The sequence below is a fragment of the Chamaea fasciata genome, unplaced genomic scaffold (genome assembly GCF_029207755.1).
Source record: "Chamaea fasciata isolate MVZ Bird 193981 ecotype frontalis unplaced genomic scaffold, bChaFas1.0.hap1 SCAF_3, whole genome shotgun sequence".
Taxonomy (NCBI): Eukaryota; Metazoa; Chordata; class Aves; order Passeriformes; family Sylviidae; genus Chamaea; species Chamaea fasciata.
In genome coordinates, this window is record NW_027094088.1 from 62,293,421 (window position 1) to 62,312,595 (window position 19,175).

Sequence of the window (19,175 nt, forward strand, 5' to 3'; positions counted from 1 at the left end):
AAAGAACAGCCTAGTGCCTTTCAAACTGAGCATTTACATTCTGCTACCAGTTAATTTTCTCTTTCTTCAAGGATGAGTCATCAGAGAGTATCTCTTTGGTGTGGTTTACCTTGCTTTCTACTGGTATTTGTCCTAAATGACACAAACCCACAGTCAAAAAAACCCACAAACAAATAAAAAAAACCCAAACCCAACATAAAAATGCTTATTTATTTTTACTACACTTAGAAGTAATCCATCAGCTAGGAGTACCACCATACCAACATATCTGGCATTATTCATTTTGGCAGATAAACCTGTGCTTACGGGGATGTATCTGAATTTGAAACAATCACACAAGCAAAATATACATACTGTTAAAAAAGCACTCTGAAGCAAGTTTTGGGCATGTTAAAATGCATTAGGAGGGATTTTAGTGACAGGTGCACCAAAGCCAGTGAGAATTGCTAATTAGAACTTTTCAGGAGAGATAAAAGAATAGGCAAGATACTACATGAAAATCATAAATCAAATGTAAATTTAGAAATAAAATATGTGGAAAAGAAAAGACTAAAAGAGTCAAGCTTTTCTTTTGCTACATTATGTTAACTACGATTTGCAATTGTTATAAATGTCACTTGCAGGCTTCCAGCTGTTCCGGAATGAGTTTGTTTTTAAAGCACCGACTGAATAGAATAATTGTTTTGTAATGTTGAGCTATGGTGTGTTGGTTTTGCTTCTGCTTTTTTAACGTGTTTAACTGAATAATCAAATAATATTCATGCCTCACATACCTGAAATGTGATAGGAAATACTCACTCTGAGTATCTAAAGACTGATAATCACTTAAGTGATTTGTCTAAGCTGTATATGTCCATTGTGCAGACCATAACTCCTATGCCTCTGTTCAAGTTAAAGCACTCATGATTCAACACTTGTGTAGGTTTTAGCTGTAGTTCAGCAGCTAAATTTTTATTAAAAAAAAAATCTTTATGTTTTTGTACAATGTTTTTACCTACCTTATAATCTCCAACTTTGGCAATACACTTTCTTAATTAGTATAGCACTTTCAAGCTGTAAGTTTGGTTTTATAACCTGCATTGATGACATCATCCAAAAGTTCCTGTTCTCCTTTTACTGTTGTATAAGCTGGGTGGCCTAAGGCCCTGATTCTCTTCTCATATTGGTTTTATTCTGTGAAATAAATATAATGTCTTCAGGGAAGTTATTTGTGATTTAAACTCACAGCAGAGGAAAGCCAAAGCTTCAGGTTACAGCAGTACAATCAAACACAATTGAATTGCAGTGACTTAACAAGCTGCCTCCTGTCAGCTGAGCAGCTACAAGGATCCAGGAGCATGTTTTTCATCCAATTAATTATGAGAGAGTATAACTTAGCTTAAATGAATGAATGAGGGTGAAGACAACAGAAGACATCAGGACAAATAACTTTTCTTGGCTATTTAGCACTTGACACTAAGGTGTAGCTTTGGTCTCTAACCAAAATCCGTGAACTGTACTCCGGGATCCAGGCTTTCACAAGTTGCTCTCATCCTGACATCATCACCACGTTGTAGGCTCCCATTCTACAGCCAGGGGAAGCAAACATCCATTTTTAACTGTGATTTGTATGACCTGTATTATTAGATAATTTTTTTTAGTTGAGGTGAATTGCATCCTAGAGCATATTAACTCTGTTAAATATAATTCTGGTAACTGTCAAAGGAGAGAAAGCTGACTGATATAAACACAGAGTTATGCATTGCCACCTGTTGAATCCCACCTGAGCCTCATACAAGCAGGTTTTATTTACTCAATGTAGTAATTGGGACTGAAGCAAGGAGGAGGTTTGCTTTGATCTTTTTTCTGGGCACAGAGGGAGGTATTTGTGTTACCTAGTTTTAAAGGTGTAAAATGTAATAACTAGCAAAGACAAGCTAAGCAAGATGTGTGGAATCTCTCTAGAATCAAAGGGGAAAAGTCTCTTATAGAGATAAAATTTATACATATATATACATAAGTCTCTTTCCTATATAAAGTAGGGTACCATACTTTAGAGATAACTTTTTCTACATTGACTTAAAATGTTAATCTGGATAATAGGGTCAGATGGAGACACTAAGGAAGAAGAACATTCCAGCATGAGGTAACTGAGAAGCAACACACTCCACTTTTGCTTTCTGTGTTCTGTCTTTTCTCATGCAGATTTTTCTCTCTCTATGAGTTGAGTGGAGGACCATAACATTTTCTCATTCCATGGAAAAATGAGAAAGTACAAGCAGTTAGGAAAGTTTTTTCAGGTCCAGAAAATTGTAATTGTAGTGGCCAAACACGGCACTGTGTTGGTGACCAAAGACAGTGGTATCTTTGTGTGCCTCTTTCCTCAAAAACCTCTTTCCTTTTCCATGTCTCTTATGGGTGATGTGGTTGGTCCTAACGCAAGAACAACAGGTGAATCTTTCAGGAGGAACTGTCTGGATGTTCCATTCAGTGTCTGCATTCCAGGAATGAGGGAGCTGAGATGTTTGTGATTGACTTTGATGCACATCAACCTGCAAAAGGGTGCAAAATGCTGCTGGAGATTGGGTCATCTAGTCTACCATGGTTTCAGGCACCTTCCAGGGAGATCCCCTCCCTATGCCCAGCTTGATGATGCAAAACACTCACTTTTGGATTGGTGCATATAAAGCACTAAGGTCCAGCCATATACCAACATAAAATTGTGGCCACCTAGGTGATTTGTTGCTTTGTAATTGTGAATTCTGCAAAGCCATAGGCTGTAAACCTGTACATTTCCAGCTGAACCTGCTTATATTATAACCCTTTTAGACATAGCCTGTTGGCCAAATCTTAAACTCAGTGGACTGAGCCACACCTAGACTACTCTGAGAAGTTTAGAAAGCAAGTGGGTCCCACTAAAACTCATGATCAAGAGGAGTGACCTCGACTGGATTATACTAAAATCCATCGTAGCAGATAATGAGCTGTTGAGATGCTGCATTGGCAGTATTGAGATACTTTAGTACCAATAAAGGTAAACATAATCATCCACATGACCACTGAAACCACATTCTTGTGCCTGGCCAGAAGCCTTCTCTTGACCACTCTGCTACAAGGACACAACATTGACCTGGCATGCCCTGTTAAATCTGGTGAACTTCTTGCCTTGGTCAACAGATTTTTCTACTACATCCAGCTAGAATTTACAGGAAAAGTACCAGCAAACTGGTAACAGATAAAGCCAAATGAATAACTGACTGTGCAGAGGAAAAAAAGACATTGCAGGCAGCAAAAGTTCAAAATCAGTAGGAAAAAACAGTGCACAATCCTGCATCTTTTACACAGGTAGTTTGCAAGGAATTACAAGACCAGGACTTTCAAAATTAATGACAACTCTTTAAATTTAAGCTCTATAGGCTCATTAAATCAGTAAAGAGCTTCATGATGTGAAAAGGGAATTTGAATTGTAGCTTTGCTTTGTAGTTTAATCCATCACAAATAGCTTTAGACACAGCAGTAAAACATCATAATCTCATTTTTCCCCATTTTAGTTTTGTCTGAATTCAGTAATCCAGAAAATTGCTTTTCTAGAGTATGTAGCATGGCATAAAAACATGAATTTCCATTCCCCACTTTCACTGTGTCCTCAGCTTTAGGAGGAAATAGAGACTAGAGAAAAAACCCCTTAGCTAAAAGGTACTGTGCAGTTTTGTTTATCCAGAGCATAAGCATTATATTCTAGGGTTTTGTTCTTTCTAATTTATTACTTGAAAACATTTGAATAGACTCTAAGGAAAAACATAGGAAAGTCATAGCGACAAAAACTATAATTAAAAATTAAACAGTTTTGAAGGGTTTTTTTTATTTTAAGCAGTGAGATTATGTCATTATATATTTGTGTGGATTTGCATTTTATGTGTGTTTGTAAAGCACATAAGAAAAATTCAGCCTTCACATTGATAGAGATTGATAGGATATCGCTACAACACTCGGGACGTGAATAGTAGTAAAGGATTATCAGCCAACAACAGTTAAGTAGAAGTAGGCTTGAATAAAATGGCATGCAAATCTCTGAAGTAGACTATGAATATAGAAGGCAATCATTAAAGATGAGAAACTCTTTAATGGAGAGGCTCATAGGAAAAGTTTTCTCATATATCTTCTAACTTTCTGGTTTTAAATGTTCATCTGTGGTAAATAAAGCTTTCTTTCTCCTTCATAAAGTTTCAGTGTTTTATTGTTCTCTCATCAGTAACAGTTAAGTATAAAAACACAGTGAAAGAAACCATAAACACTTGTGAAGAGCTATGGTTCCCACAGCATACCTGTATGATTCCTCTTAGAAACATCGTTCAGAGGTGTACGTTTCATATGCCATTACAATTTCATTTGAATTTTATATTTTCAATGACTGTTACATTTTAGGATGCTTCTTTCAGGTAATAGCCACTCTGTGTCTTGACTCAGGGACTTCACAGTTGCACATATCAATCTGTTGAACCTTCAGGTAGTTCAGCTCAGAGAGGCCTTTCTGCCTTGCTGCCCATCACTCTTGGTCATAGGCTTGAGTTGCACTTGCCTAGGTTAGACTAAGTCAACGAGGTTCTTTGGTACTGCTATGATTGAATATTTCTTACACAACTCTTTCGACATGTGACAATGTCTGCTCTAGATGTTATGGTGCCCTTTTTTCTCCAGGAACATCTCACAGAAAAGATTATACTGATACTCTTATTTTTCTCTGTATAAGCTAGTAACTTATGACTGGCCTACATTTGCAGAAGTTTACTGTTCCCACTGTTCCTGTCACCAAATTAACAGGTGTAGGCAAAACTCCCAAAAAAGCGATTCCCTTTTTCTTTCTACATAGTGTCTAGACAGAGGGGAAATTCTGCTTAGGGAAGACATAAGAAATTAATAACTTCCATAAAATATTTTAATTCATAGACAGTCTACCTTTGCATTTTCTTTACTAGACTTATTTAAAAGTAGTAAAGGAGAATCTTGTGCGATTTGAATTATTACTATTGTTTGGGTTCATTTATTGCAGGTGCAAGTCTTACAAGGATTTGTTGCCATAATGAATTTCCAGTTTTATTGACATAAGCCATCTTGACTGAGAGGTATAAAGTTTCAAAGTGTCCAGTGGAATTTGGAAAGTTATGGTGCATTGTTTTTGGTCCTGTGCTCCCTAACTTTTCTACTGAGTGGTAATCATGGATCTACCAATTTATTATTTTCAGCTTTCTGCCTACTCACATAAATAATACATTCAAGGAGAGGAAGAGGGCTCAGCTCTCAAGAACTACAGAGAAAAAGGTATGCCTGTCTCAGAAAGGGATTTGGGAGTGCAATATTTGAAAAGTGATTATAGACTCCTCAAAAGAAAAAATAAATAATAAAAAGGACCCTGATAATACTTTTGAAAAAGGGCTCTGAGACTTAGAAAAACACCTAAACTGATAAAGGTAGAGGAAAAAGAAGCCAGCAGTTCTGATTAGTTTGCTGCTTTAATCCTTTAATCTTTTCCATTTCATCTAATAAAGGCCCAGATTTTCTGCAAACTTCATTCTTCTATATTCAGTAAAATTACAGTAGTAGAATATTTGAGCACATTTCTCTTAGGTTAAGTTTTCTCAGAAAGAAGGAATCATGTTAAATGGAAACAAATATGCTCAAGAAACAATAAAATCTGAACTCCAATTTTAATTTTCACAAAAAGAAATATTAAAGACTTAAGGAGCTAGTAGCAGCACTAAACAGAGACTATCATTACAGGCTGACATACCTCACTGTAAGATGCACTCCCTTCCTTATAGGTAGGAAGGGAGTGCATCTTACAGTAAGATAAGATACCCAACACATACCTAACCACACAGACAATGCTTGCACATGAAACTTCAATAGACTGAGCCTAAAAACTTCCAGGAAAGTATAAGTCAGGCCTATTAATCCAATTAATATTTGGAAAATAGCTGACAGTGCTTAGAACTGAAATCAAAATTCAAAATCTTCCGGCTATCATGGAGGTTCAAAATTAAAATTTTTTGCCCTGGATTATGGAAGGTGTTTCAAAGACTTGAACAGCAATTTAATATTTTATTGAGAAAAAACAATCTGCCTTCCAAAGGTCAGAAATATATAAAATTTATGATTTTCATGTACACTAATTTCTCATTGTAGCTCATCCTAAGTCTTTAACTTTTTTTTTTTTTTCCCCTGAGAATTTTTACTCCATTTTTCTTCAGGTAGATCCAGAATCTTACAACTTTTCTCACTTTCAGATCTCAATGCTTTTTATCTTCGATATTAGAAAAAGACATTCTGCTGGTGAATACAACTGCTAATTAACTCTCTTTCATCTTTCCTCTCTTAAATTTAAGTTGAAATCTTTTCCCACAAATTGTCCAAAAGGTAGTTTTGATTTTCTTATTGCCTACACTAATTATACAAACAGAGAAGTCATCCTTGACATGTAAAACAATATTAAAAGGCTTTGAATTATAAACAACCATCTTGTCTAGTCAGAGTTATGCCAAAGTATGTCCACCACTGAGCAAATGTTTCCTTTTTTCCAGAATCTAAAGCAGAACTTACACAAAAAAAATTTTAGGGAGTGTAATCACATTGCATAAGGCACTATTCAAAATGGTTTGTCTGTCCCATCAGGACCTTTGCATTCAACCGGCTCCTTCCAGCGACTGCACACTAAATAAGCTCAATTTCTTTTCATGATGTGCAGGTTTCAAAATCATACCTCTTTGCAGATGAATATTTTAGACTGTTTAAGCTGGATATTAAAGCCTAGGTTTTTTCTGTGGGCATGTGCTGCATAAGAGGGTCAGTTGAACTTTACAAATTTACTTAATTTGTCTGTGTACCCCCTGAGTGTTGAAGTACTTCAATGGACTATTCTCACTTGTCTTCAAACTAGCTGACTTAAAGTATGGCTGAAAAATCCCTCAGATCCCAGGATGTCAAACTGCACATATGAAAATTTTGTTACACAAAAAGGAAACCAGAGTTCAAAACGAAATAGGATGCTATTCCACAAATATTATTTAAGCAGGTAAAAAAAGACTGTATTAAGACCACAATGAAGTAGAACTTTAGCCAACTACCATGAAGTGATAGAACAGTGAATACAATCAGTAATGTTGACCCTCCCCTAAAGTTCACATCTGACCAAGCAGCACCAGTTGCAAGTTAAACAATTGAGCCTTCACCTTGAACTCCTCTTTTCCTTTTGAAAATCAAGCTCCTGTCTCACAACAAGCATGCTTGCACTCTGCAAAATCCCTTAATAACAACAAGTTGTTAAGTAGAATTTGCCCTAAATTGTGCTGCTTGAATGGCAAGACCAAGCTGGGAACGAAGCTATGGACATAAATTGACCGTGACAGCTGACTTGGCAGTTGAGAGCCTGGAGTTCTGACCCCAGGTCACCTATGCAGTGTTAACACAGCTTTAGTAATCTTGAGCAGAGAAAAGCAAGGTTTTTATATTTGGCAGTGGGTGTTTACTATTAGCCGTTTCAAATCTACGTATAAGATATAGCTGCTCATTGTTTCCAAAAGCATGGATTTTAGCTGACACACATCTTATCACCAGCATGTCTGAATAGTCTACAGAAGTCACCTAAACGTCCCCTGTGGCATTTAATTTTGAAAAGACATTCTTCTCCCAGAGTTTTAGGTACCCTCACTTAGGTCTAAAGTCCAGCAAAAGGAAGGAAAGAAATTATAATTCCTTCAAATCTCTGTAATGCACTAAATTATTGAGAACAACCCATGAAATTCTTTCTTTTATCTATGGTCTGATATGCAGTTCCTACAGACAGGTTCAGAAAGCCAAACAATACAGAAGAAGAAAGAAGAGATAACAAAAGTTACTATGTCAACAGATGTATTTTAATACTATTCTACATAGCTGTTAATAAGATCAAGCATTTTTTGTTTAAGAACAGGATTAAATTTTAGTGCACCAAGAAATAAATTTTTGTTTAAGGTGTGGTAGTGCTGAATATCATTGCTGAAGAGCCAAAATTTAATTTCAGTCCTAACTTTATATAACTTTCATGGACATTGGTTTCCTCTGTTGCTTTGGCAGTATCCCTTCACATACTGTTGTCATTTTGTTCTCCCATAAGCAATATCATTACTGTCACCTAGCTGAATTCTTTTGCAGGTGTCCAAGTGCATGAGCAAACCCCAAACACCTTAGATGGAGATGCCCTGTTGTGATGACCTTGCAGTTATTTTTTGACCAAGTTATCAAAAGAGAGAATTTATTTTTCACTTAAATACAAAAGACAGTGGGAAAACTATTAAAACTTGAATCTTAGATAAATGTCATGTTAAGATGGTAAGGTATCAAAATGCATCAAAATCAAAATATTTTGTCACAAGGTTTTATAGGCGGTCCTGGGCTCACCCTCAGCCCCAAATGTGGTACAAGCCAGATGCTGGTGAAGTACAACATGGACATGCACCTTGTTTTATGAGGGGTTTATAAGCCATGTCCCCAGTTCTGCAGGTGGTCTGGCCCATGGGGCATCTTGCTTTCCAATGACTGGCAAGAGGCGTCCTTGTTCAAGGGGACACATCCGATCAAGGGACCTCTGGATGTCATCTGCTGCAAAAGGAGACAGCAGGGAAGCTGAAATAGCATGATCCACTTTCACTGAAGTGCACACATTCTCTCACCTTCCCTCCTTTCAAAATTGAGTGTTTTCTGGATGAAAGATTTCAATTTTCTAAAAGCTAGGGCAGGTTTTGCTCCACTTCTCTTCTTGTATGACTCCTAGAGACATTTTTGGAATGTTTTTCTTCTTAATTGGAAGGCAACCATTTTTTTGAACTTATAAATATTTTGTGAAATAAAATCACTAAATTTTGCTGCAAAATATTTTACCTCAGCTGTAGTGGCTTATTTTATTCTAAAGCATGACTAAATACTTCCTTGAATATTTACATGAGAGGGTACTTTATATATATCTATGAAGCTGTTATTTTCTACGCAACTGTATGTTTGGGCTTTGGGCATGGTTTTTTTTGTTTGGATTTTTTAAACCTGTAATATCATTGGACAGTGAGGGATTCTCCTTTTCTAACATCTTTGTGACCCTCAGCTTAAAGTACACAGACAGGAAGAAAAAAATCTTAATTTTACTCTGCTGGGAGGCCATGGATATGATATTTCTCTGGGTGCAAGAAGTGCACTTTAATTTTTATTTTCTAATACAAAATAGAGACAACTCCACAAAGTATTATGAACTTTATAAATATTTCAGAAGTTAAATATGCAGAGGTTGTGATAAATATGCAGAGATTTTAATGCTTTATTAATATAGATGTTGGCTTGCTTACTGGCATAGTGTTGAGGTTTTAGTATTTCTCTGTAGGGATCTTTCAAACTAGAGGATGGGGAATGTTCAACGGAATCACTTGACAGTGAACATTTGCAATTTGTTTGTGCACAGCACACAGCTAGTAACTGATCCCTGTTGAGACCAGAAGCATACTTTGAGGAGAAGGACTAAAGATCTCTAAGGCTGTTAAGAAACAGCCCTGACAGGTTTTCATGAAACATTTCAGGTGGAGAAGGCAGAAATCAGACTCACTTGATTTTAGGACACAAAATTCCTTTGGACCTCTGGAGGCACCTGTCCTCAGGTGGCAGGACTGCCAAGTAATGCATTTGTGTCTTTCTAAAAAAATTAAATATATATTTCCCTGTATAAATTTTGCTGCACTGGCTGATTCAGGTGGCTATGATAATTGTTTCCCTGGCTCTCAGCACCAGAATGGGAGAAACTCAGGTAGCTGGTAAGACCAAACCAGTTACTACAGCATGCAGTACAGGTTATACAGCCAAACTGTGGGAAAAGAGGCTGGAGAGGGGCCCAGTGGGAAGAGATCTGAGTGGTTGGGTGGATGGCAAGTTGTCTGAGCTGGGGTGGCCTCACCTCGAGTGCTGGGGGCAGTTTTGGGCACCACAATGTAAGGAGGCTATAAAGTTATTAGAATGTATACAGGAGACAGTGAGAAGATGGTGGAAGGACACAAGAGCAAGATTTATGAGGAACGGCTGAGGTAATTTTGTTTGCTGAGCTTGGAGAAGGCTGATGGCTCGCCCTCGTTGCTTTCTCAAGGCAGGAAAAGGAGGGGGAGGCTAATCTCTGTCTCTGATGACCAGTGATAGGAAATGAGGAAATGAATAGAAACAAACTGTGCTCGGGTAAGTTCTGATTAGACATCAGGAAGAAAGCTCTTTACTGAGGGGGTAACTGGAACAGGCTTTGCAAGGAATTGGTCATGGGATCAAACCTAAGAGAGTTCAAGGAATGTCTGGACAATATTTGTAGTCATATGATTATTTTTAGGTAGTCCTGTGGGGAGAAGGCAATTGGACTTGGTCATTCTTATGGGTCCCCTAGAATTTAAGATATTCTATGACTCTAAGTAAGTGTCAGCAGGCTGTAGCCAGGGAACACAGGGATAGATGAAGAAAGAGAGAAAGGGAGGTATATTAGTGCACTCCCTTGTGAAAATGCAGCAAAGATGAAAAAGACAAATTTCAATCTGGGCACATGGATCTCGCTAAAAGTGTGTCAAGCCTGAACTGCTAAGTAGTTAAAGCTCCTATGCAATATTAGCTTACTTTGCTGAGAAAATAAAGTTACATTATTTCACTGAGATAAAGCTAGGGACTTAGTCTTGAACTTTGGCTTAAGCCCCTGGTTTTAAATAAAATACCTACATTTCCTTTAACTTAGCTATACCCAAGCTGACTGAAAACCAAACATGTCCCCTGCAAAGACAGCAACATAATTCCTTTGTACGATAATATGTACAGAAACTGATTTGCTTAAGAGGCTAGACCAATCAGACATCTTGCCTCAGGACAGACCTTTGAGTGGTTTTTACTGTTATTTAATATTTATCTAAACTTTTGATTTAAAAGGATACTTTAAAAGATACAGCATTTTGGCTGAAATGTTCTAAGAATGTTTTAAATTGCCATAGTTGTTCAGATCATCAATAAAACAACTTTTACTTCCCCTTGTAGAGTGGCTGGCAGTATAATGTCATGTTTATAATTCCTGCAAGAACAACACATAAAGTTATTTCAAATAAAAATAAAATAGTTTAAAAAGTAATTTAAATTATTTATCAATATAATTAAGCTGTATTAATGCCCTTTATTATCCATATTAAAAATTCACAAGGATTTTCATCCCTTTCATCTTTATTAGATGTGTCATAACTTGTTACGTATTTTAATGAACTATTGATGAATGTGAAATGCTCAGAAGCAATTTTTCCCTTTTAGTTATAATGACTATATGGGGAGTATATTAATATTTGAACAAGTAGTTATATTTCTAGTTAGTATAATTTCTAGTACTTTTCCCTAGCATGCAGTACAAAGGCAACATCCCTAACGCACAAAACCTGCAACTACTTGTAGCTAAAAAAAAACTTATGTAGTATATAGCATAATTACCTATGCCTCCTTATCTCATAAAAGTAATAGTATTATTACAACATAAATTGAACAGAAGACACTGAAACATTTGATGAAATAGGCAGCAGTTTCAGTGTTAGAGGCAATTTCATGGCGAAGTTGATTTTTTTGTATTAAGAATTTAGGAGTCTTCTCTAAATTAAAGTATTTTCTCTTTTAAGTTGAACTGATCTTTTGGAAGGTTAATTACCTGCCTGCAGTAGAAGGATGGCAGCATAAAAGTGAGGTAGATACTTAAGAAAGACTTGTAGTAGGTATTTGAATATAGGCTAACCTGGATAAAGTTTTTAACTTTAATTTTATGGGGGGTTTTTGTTTGTTTTACTTTCAGTTCTTTATCTCTTTCTATTTTATAACCTGGATATTGAGAAAGTGCTTTTAGACCACAGACATCTTCTGATGCATTTGGCAGCTGGTATATCAAGAGCTCTAAATAATTTATGCTATCTTATGCTGACCAGTGCATAAAACTAGTAGCACATACCTTCCTAAATTGCTTAACTGCTTTGAGAAAACCCACCCTTTGAAGAGTATGAATGTAGACTATTCCTAAGTGTTAGTGTTTTGACCTAAAAACCTCGAAAAAAGAAAGAAAATACTTAGTGTTTATAAAGTGGAAGTAATTACGCCTCATTAACTGCAAGGCATTTTGGGTTTTAAGCTACAAGGACATTAGACAACTAAAAGAAAAAATACAATAAAACTGAAATTGGAGCTCTCAGACAACAATATTCTTCACTACCTAACTCAAATTTATTTGCAGATCAGTTTGCCTGGTTTAGGGGCAGATTCTGAAATGTGTTATATGTTTGACACAAATGAAATAGAGAACTAGTCACTGCTTGTGTGCAATTCCTTAGAATTGCCTAACTACTTGCAGTAAAAAACATTGCTTTTAAAGGGTCATTCTATTTCTTTGCCTCCGGATGTGCTTCAAAATTTAAAAGCAATATCCTCACATTGATGACATTAAAATCTGCATTCATAATTTCTTCATTAAGCATAGCAATGAAAAGCAGGATTGCACAAGGTTTTGAAGTTATTTTTATAAAAGCTCATGCTGATTGGAATTTAAATAAATAATTTCAATAATGAATTAAGTCTCTTTGACCTGAAATGTTCCATATTGGTGTAAGGAAAGCCAGACAAAAAGTTAAGACATGAATAAGCTGAAAAATTTTATGAGTGAGAAGCTGGGAGTAAAGCAGAATGGACTAGCTTCTGGGTTTAATCACAGAATTACTTAAATAATAAAAAGATAGATTTTATCTCCCATCCTTTAAATTTTTTAAACAGTATTCAATTTGTTTTTTTCTTAAAAAGATATCTCAGTGCAAACTTAATGCAAAAAAAAAAAAAAAAGGAAAATTAAAGGAACAAGATAAGAATAGTTACTAGACAAAAGTTATTCTAACAGTAGACAGTAACACCACTCAGAAACTCAGGCAATAAAAAGAGGAGTAGAACCTATTCCTCCAAAGCAGCAATAGCTGTCTTAGTTTATGTCACTCCTTTAGCTTCCTACCTTACTATTCCAAGCTCAATAAAGGAATTCCCTTAGACAGCAGTCTCGTTCATTCCTTAGAGGTGATTTATCTGCAGATCTATTCCTCTGTGCAATGAATAAGGCAGAGGTGTTGAGGAAAAATAGTAAATCATAAAATAATTAAAGAAAGCATCATAAGCCACAGGCAACAGAGGCAAATGAAGGCTTCAAAGAAAACATTACTATTTAGATATTTTGGAAGAATGAAGTAATTCATTTCTGTGAGAGTGGTGAGGCACTGGCACAGGTTGCCCAGAGAAGCTGTAGATGCCCAGTCCTGGAAGTGTTCAAGGCCAGGTTTGATGGGACTCTGAGCAACCCAGTCTAGTGGAAGGTGTCCCTGCCCACGGCAGAGGGCTTGGAACTGGTGATCTTGAAGGTATCTTCCAAATCAAGCCATTTTATGATGCTATAATTCTATTTTACCAACTGAAAAATTTCACAGGCCAGAGAAAACCAGTAAGTAAACACACTCTTTAGTCTGCAGGCTATTTTACAATACAGTAAGTATTCAAAATAATGTTCATTCCTGGGAAAAATATGACACATTATAACATGCTCTTTGGATTCACAAAGAAAAGATGCTGCTGCAAGTGTTTTATCCAAAACATAAAAAAAGAGTGGGTACAGCTCCCAGAAGACAGCATTTAAAAGAAGGAAATACTTAAAACATCAAAATCAAAAGTACATCAAAAGGCAAACGACAACCTATTTGTCATGGCAGCCCATCCATAACCTAATTGCATGACAGATTCATCCAGAGGAAACTTGAAAGATGCTTACAGAAGTGTCTGATGGAAATCTTTTGGGAAATGGATGCCACTTTTGGAAAAACAGACTTTATGGCTGGAAATCGTATTTGCTGTGATTGTTGTCCAGTGATAAGATGAATGAAAATACAGTTGGGTGTTCTACAAACAGAATCCAATTTCTTCAGCAGTGGCAGCAATTTAACAATATGTTGACTGGGAGGATATAATTACAATAGAAAGTCTCCCAGAGTCTTTTTGAGAAAGAATCATGAAAGGACTTTGCTGAGTAATTTAATTTTTAAGACTACCATCTAGAACATTTTGTTAATTTTTGTGAAAATACTGAAAACAGGCCATGCAGTCTGTAAAGGGCTTTAGAACCATCTAACCTATAGATGCAAATGCATTATTATTAAGGAATTGCACTTGTTCAATAAAATCATCTTGCCTTAGACATTTGGTTATCTTCAAACTTATGTTTATGTTACACATACAGTTATTTGAAATATTTTTCAATTAAATGCAGACAGTTACTTCATGGCCTCATCTTTATCATAAGTGTTTTTCTCAACAGATGAGTTCTCAGAATTCTCAGCTGGAGGATGAATCAATGCTTGGAAAGTTCTTAGAATATCTTTTTTAAGCACAGTAAGTACCATAAGAAGTTATATGTGATGATGTGTCCCTGGCTGCTTATTAGAGCACTTAGAAGGAGTGGAAAGTTGGTGTTTGAAAACTTGATTTCAAGTGTAGTTTACTAATTACACCTTATGAAAAAAAGTCCCAAGCCATGAGGCACTGGATAGGCAGAATTTGTTCTCCTCTTTTTTACAACACAGGGATTAAGGAAAACCATATGATGAGGTAGATTGACTGGAATGAAGTAATGCACAATCTGTTCCCTTATACATCCTTCAAAGGCTGGAAAAAAGAAGCATCTCTATGTGTCCATGAACTGAAATGAGGAAGGAGGATAACATGGGGTCACTGACTACATTCACACAGAAGAAGGCTAGGGATGAGTGGGATGGTCTCAAGCTACACAGTTCCCTGCTAAATCCCTAATGTGTACATGACAATACATAGACAGTTGCTGCTAAGTCATAGAGACTGTCTCTCGCTGCATAATAAATTTTTTTGTGCCTCCTGTGCAAGATCTCTCACCAGAACTCTTTCAATTCCTTTGTATGGAGCATAAAAGTATTGTACTAAACCTATGATCAGAGAAAGAAATGTGGATTCTTCCTACTCTTGCAAGAAGAGCCTAGCTTGTCACTGAGAATTTATCTGAAATCCAGTTCACCCAACTGATATGCAGTAGCATAAATTGTTTAAATTGGTTTCCACAGAGGCCACTGTATCCTGCTACAGTGTACTTACTGACAGCAGGTTTAATTTGCTTGGAAATTGAAAGTACAATCCACATCCTTCATGCAATGCAAAACATTATGCATATTTAATGAGTTAAGTTTTTATACCATAACTGTGTAAACTGAACCTTTAAGGTTGATTGAAATATGATTTAAATGTAAATCTGTCTGCCTACATTTTTATCTTTTAAAATAGCATTAAATAGTCTTCACAGATATTCAGCCTAGTACGTTCCCTTGTAGAGAGGAGATAATTATATATAATTCTTGTGTGAAATTTCATATGAACTACCTCATTTTCTGAGCAGATACAGCGGCATACATTAAAGCACATCAGAAATTATTCCCTTTGTTGCAACATAAGATAAAACCTGATGTGAAATTTGATACAAAGACTTGGTTGGGGTTGGTTTTCAGGTATCCTGATGTAATTTCAGAGTGCAAAACAGTTGAAAAAGAAACAAACAATCCCAAAGTAATTCTGAGAGCAGGAATTGAAGCTTTGGAATGTGCTTGCAGTGGATGCTGTTCAGCACAGTTGTTATTCTGAAAGTAGTCTTCACGGGAGGTAGGGTACAATGTTTGTTTTCATCCTCTGAAGGTTGTGTCTGATATTTCACCTTTCCAAAAGTCTTCCTTGGAGATTGTGAGGACAACCATCTGCATGCAAATGAAACAAAAATTTTCCTTCCATGTAACTTAGAATATCAGTAACAATCTTTAGGAGCTTAGGGTAGATTGGAATAGATTGAAGAGTGACTTTCGTATACAGGCTGCCTGAAGGAGTGAATGCCATCCATTCTGAAAAAAACAAATCAGCCCTGTCATGACGGAATCCCTGGAAATCCAGCATCTGGAATTCAGAATCATCTTTTTCTCCTGTTACAGCTCTACAGATTGGTCTTACTGGAGAAAGCACACCATTTCTTCAGAAGTGAAAAATCTCCTCAGAGGAAAATAAAACCGATGTCTTACAGGTAGTCTTGAAAACCCTTTGCTACTATGGATGTTTGTTGTTTCAGCATTTCTCTTCTGTTTAGATTCTTCATATTACTCTAAAAAATCCTTAGAAATAAATGACCATTGAAAAATAATCCTAAAGGAAAAAATATGAATCTTAACAGTAGTTCCAGAGCTTTTACTGATTTTGTCAGCCTCTTAAAAATTTTTCTTTTTAAAAAGTAAGCAGTCAGAAGATATGTCTGGCAATAAAATAGTTTCTCATTACTTTTAGGTGTGGGGAAGCATAAAATATAAACCACATACTTCACTAGTGATTGTACACTGTATGTAAGCCTGAGGAATAAAAAAAGGGATGCATTGATTATTTTGGAACAGGTTGAACTATTTAAGAGAAGGAACATATACCAAAATGCACAGCAGTGGCATGGACTTGCAATAAAATAATCAGAACTAGACAACCCTCTTCAAAGACTACTTTTTAAAGATCTTTCTTGTCAGTTGTAAGAAACAAACAATAAAAGCATCATCTTTTCCCATTCTGCTTGTTCTTTTTCAGCCCAATCAGTCTTTCCAGAAGATTCTCAGTATGCCTATAATCCTTTTTAGAACACTTTGTCCTAAATACTGTTCCCAATATGTTGCAGCAGCCTTCCTGTTAGAGGGTAAAAATGACCCAAGACACAGACTTCTTGGTTATCACAGCATGAAAAGGGTCCTGGTTTATTACTCTTTACAGCTTTGCCATTCTGACTCCAACTATTCACTGACTCTGGCTGAAGCAAGCTTCTACTACAGGTTTCCCTTGCAGCCTCTGACTGTTGGTTATTTCCTGCTAAACTAAGAGTGGATTATTGGTTTGCAGACTCTGAATGCAGGCTTTTACCCAGCTAGACGATGGCTACAGGTTCTGACAACAGGCTCTAACTGCAGACCCAGACTGACCTCACAGCAGCGATTCTGTCGCCTCAGGATCCTTCTCCTTTGTAATCCCCTCATTCCCTCTTCCTCAAGGCTCCTCCTCCTTCATGACCCTTCATGACAATCCCTTCACCAGCTAACCCACTCCCTTTTATCACATTTATCTTTATTGGATACAGCTGTGACACATCAGGGGCTAGGCTGTATTGAGTAATTAACACAGCTGTGACTTATCAGGGGCAAGGTCACCTGTATTCCCTTCTCCTACACCGACAGGCTTCTTTTCCTACCTCTACAGTAGACAGCCAGAGTTTCTGGGTGTTAGCACGTTTCCTCAGCAAAGAGTAATTTACAACACTGTTGGATTACTATCTCCAAATTAACATGCAATAGAAGGCAATAAAATTGTTCTGCTCACACTGAACATAATAAATAATATTTGAACACATAACTCAAGATATTCAATTAACAAGTATAGCAGAAATAAGATTCAAATGTCCCTTGATACAATGCTGCAAATCTCTGGTTAAATATGTGTAGGAGTATTGACAGACCTTATCTAGGCGATTGGAAGTAAAAGAGCAAAAAACCCTCCACAGCAACATAGGTGTAAATGCCCACTCAAGCAGGTACATTCAGGCAGTGAGGAGCTCTGTGGCCTGTTGCAGTATTTTGGACACTGGGCTCCATCTCACACGAGAGCCTTAGCCATACTTGGGTCCCCAGTGGACTTGCTGTCCTGCTTCCAGCTCTGTTGCCCAGCATAGACCTGACATCCACCACTGAGAAATGTGTCATGCTGAGGAGGGCATCACTAGACCTCCTGACAGCAATTGACCACCAAACATAAACATTTTACTGTTACAGTGTAAAAGGCAAAATGTAATCTGTGCAGGACACAAGCACGGGACACCAAGAGAAAAAGTAGGCTGGGTGGGTATGAGTGTCTGCAGGGACATCACCATGGGATTTCCCATGGGATGCAGTGCTATTGGATCGACTCCTAGGCCCTCCAAGGCTCCATCAGAGAGACAACTGCAAGACACATATTTGAGCAGGTCTCAGCTAGCTTGGTTAACTACTGAGGGGCAGCATCACAGTACTTGGTGGGGGTCACTTAGGAAAATGAGGATGTGGGGGAGGCATATACCCTTCCCAGTACAGCCAGGCTGCTATGGATGCATTCATTCCTTTTTTCTGGAAGTACAAAAATTGTTTAAATCATAAGAGTCAGGATTAAGGTTTGTGAATACCCACACACTCCTTCTAATTTTGAGTTCAGATCCACAACTGGCAAATTACAAACTTTTTTTTTTTTTTTTTTGGTAGGATATTTGGACAAGATCATGAACGTTCCTTCCCCTTTCCCCTTTTGCCCACCCCACAAATTTTCTGAAAACATGTTCTTTATCCAGGTTTAACTGGGTAGGATTCTGACCTAATCTAAAGGCAAACTTCTAGATGAACTTAATCAAATATTAGCATTGATCCTGTTCTCTACTGACTATTTGGCCAAAGCTCTAGTACACTCATCAGGAATTATCAAAATCCACACAGTTATTTCAGCTGTTGGGTGCTTTAAGAAATGTATGTGGAAAATTTTTAATACCTCTTCCACATCAAGTTGTTCCTATTTGATAAAAATAAATTAACTCATCTCAAAAAGATTTTTAAATTTCCAAGTGTTACAGATGATTTGAACAGAAAATAAATGAGATCTTACAAGTCATATTTGTTCTGTCCTTCTGAAAGATAACCAAATATTTTATTTTTCACTCTATTAAAAAATCTCTTGACAATATCTTGTTGCATTATTTGTTAATGTATATGATAATTACGTACAGAACACCATGCTCATCTTCGTAACTGAGAGCAAGGATTACAGTGCTACATTATTTGATGTCCAGATGCATTTTGAATGTAAAAACATATTTTCCTGTTTGAAACGCTGGGATTTATGCAGATAGCTATCAATACCATTAATAGAATTACCTGCATAAATCCTTTTATTTAAACAGGACTCCACAATTTATAAAAACCTAATGTAATTTTTGGCTTCATATCTTATTTGTCAAACTTTTTACAGAAAGTCTTTACTCACCTAAGAGCATTTAGTAC

At 36.7% G+C, this 19,175-nt stretch overlaps 1 protein-coding gene and 1 long non-coding RNA gene across 5 annotated transcripts in view; both read right to left on the reverse strand.

Moving 5' to 3' along the window:
• The window catches only part of NKAIN2 (sodium/potassium transporting ATPase interacting 2), a 532,323-nt gene that overhangs the window by 119,374 nt on the left and 393,774 nt on the right, over positions 1-19,175 (reverse strand). The gene's annotated exons all lie outside the window — the stretch shown is intronic.
• Positions 13,510-17,174, reverse strand: LOC136287753 (uncharacterized). Its single transcript, XR_010720301.1, has 2 exons — positions 17,082-17,174; positions 13,510-15,836 (listed from the first exon to the last, which is right to left on the reverse strand). It is a non-coding gene; the product is annotated as an uncharacterized lncRNA (long non-coding RNA).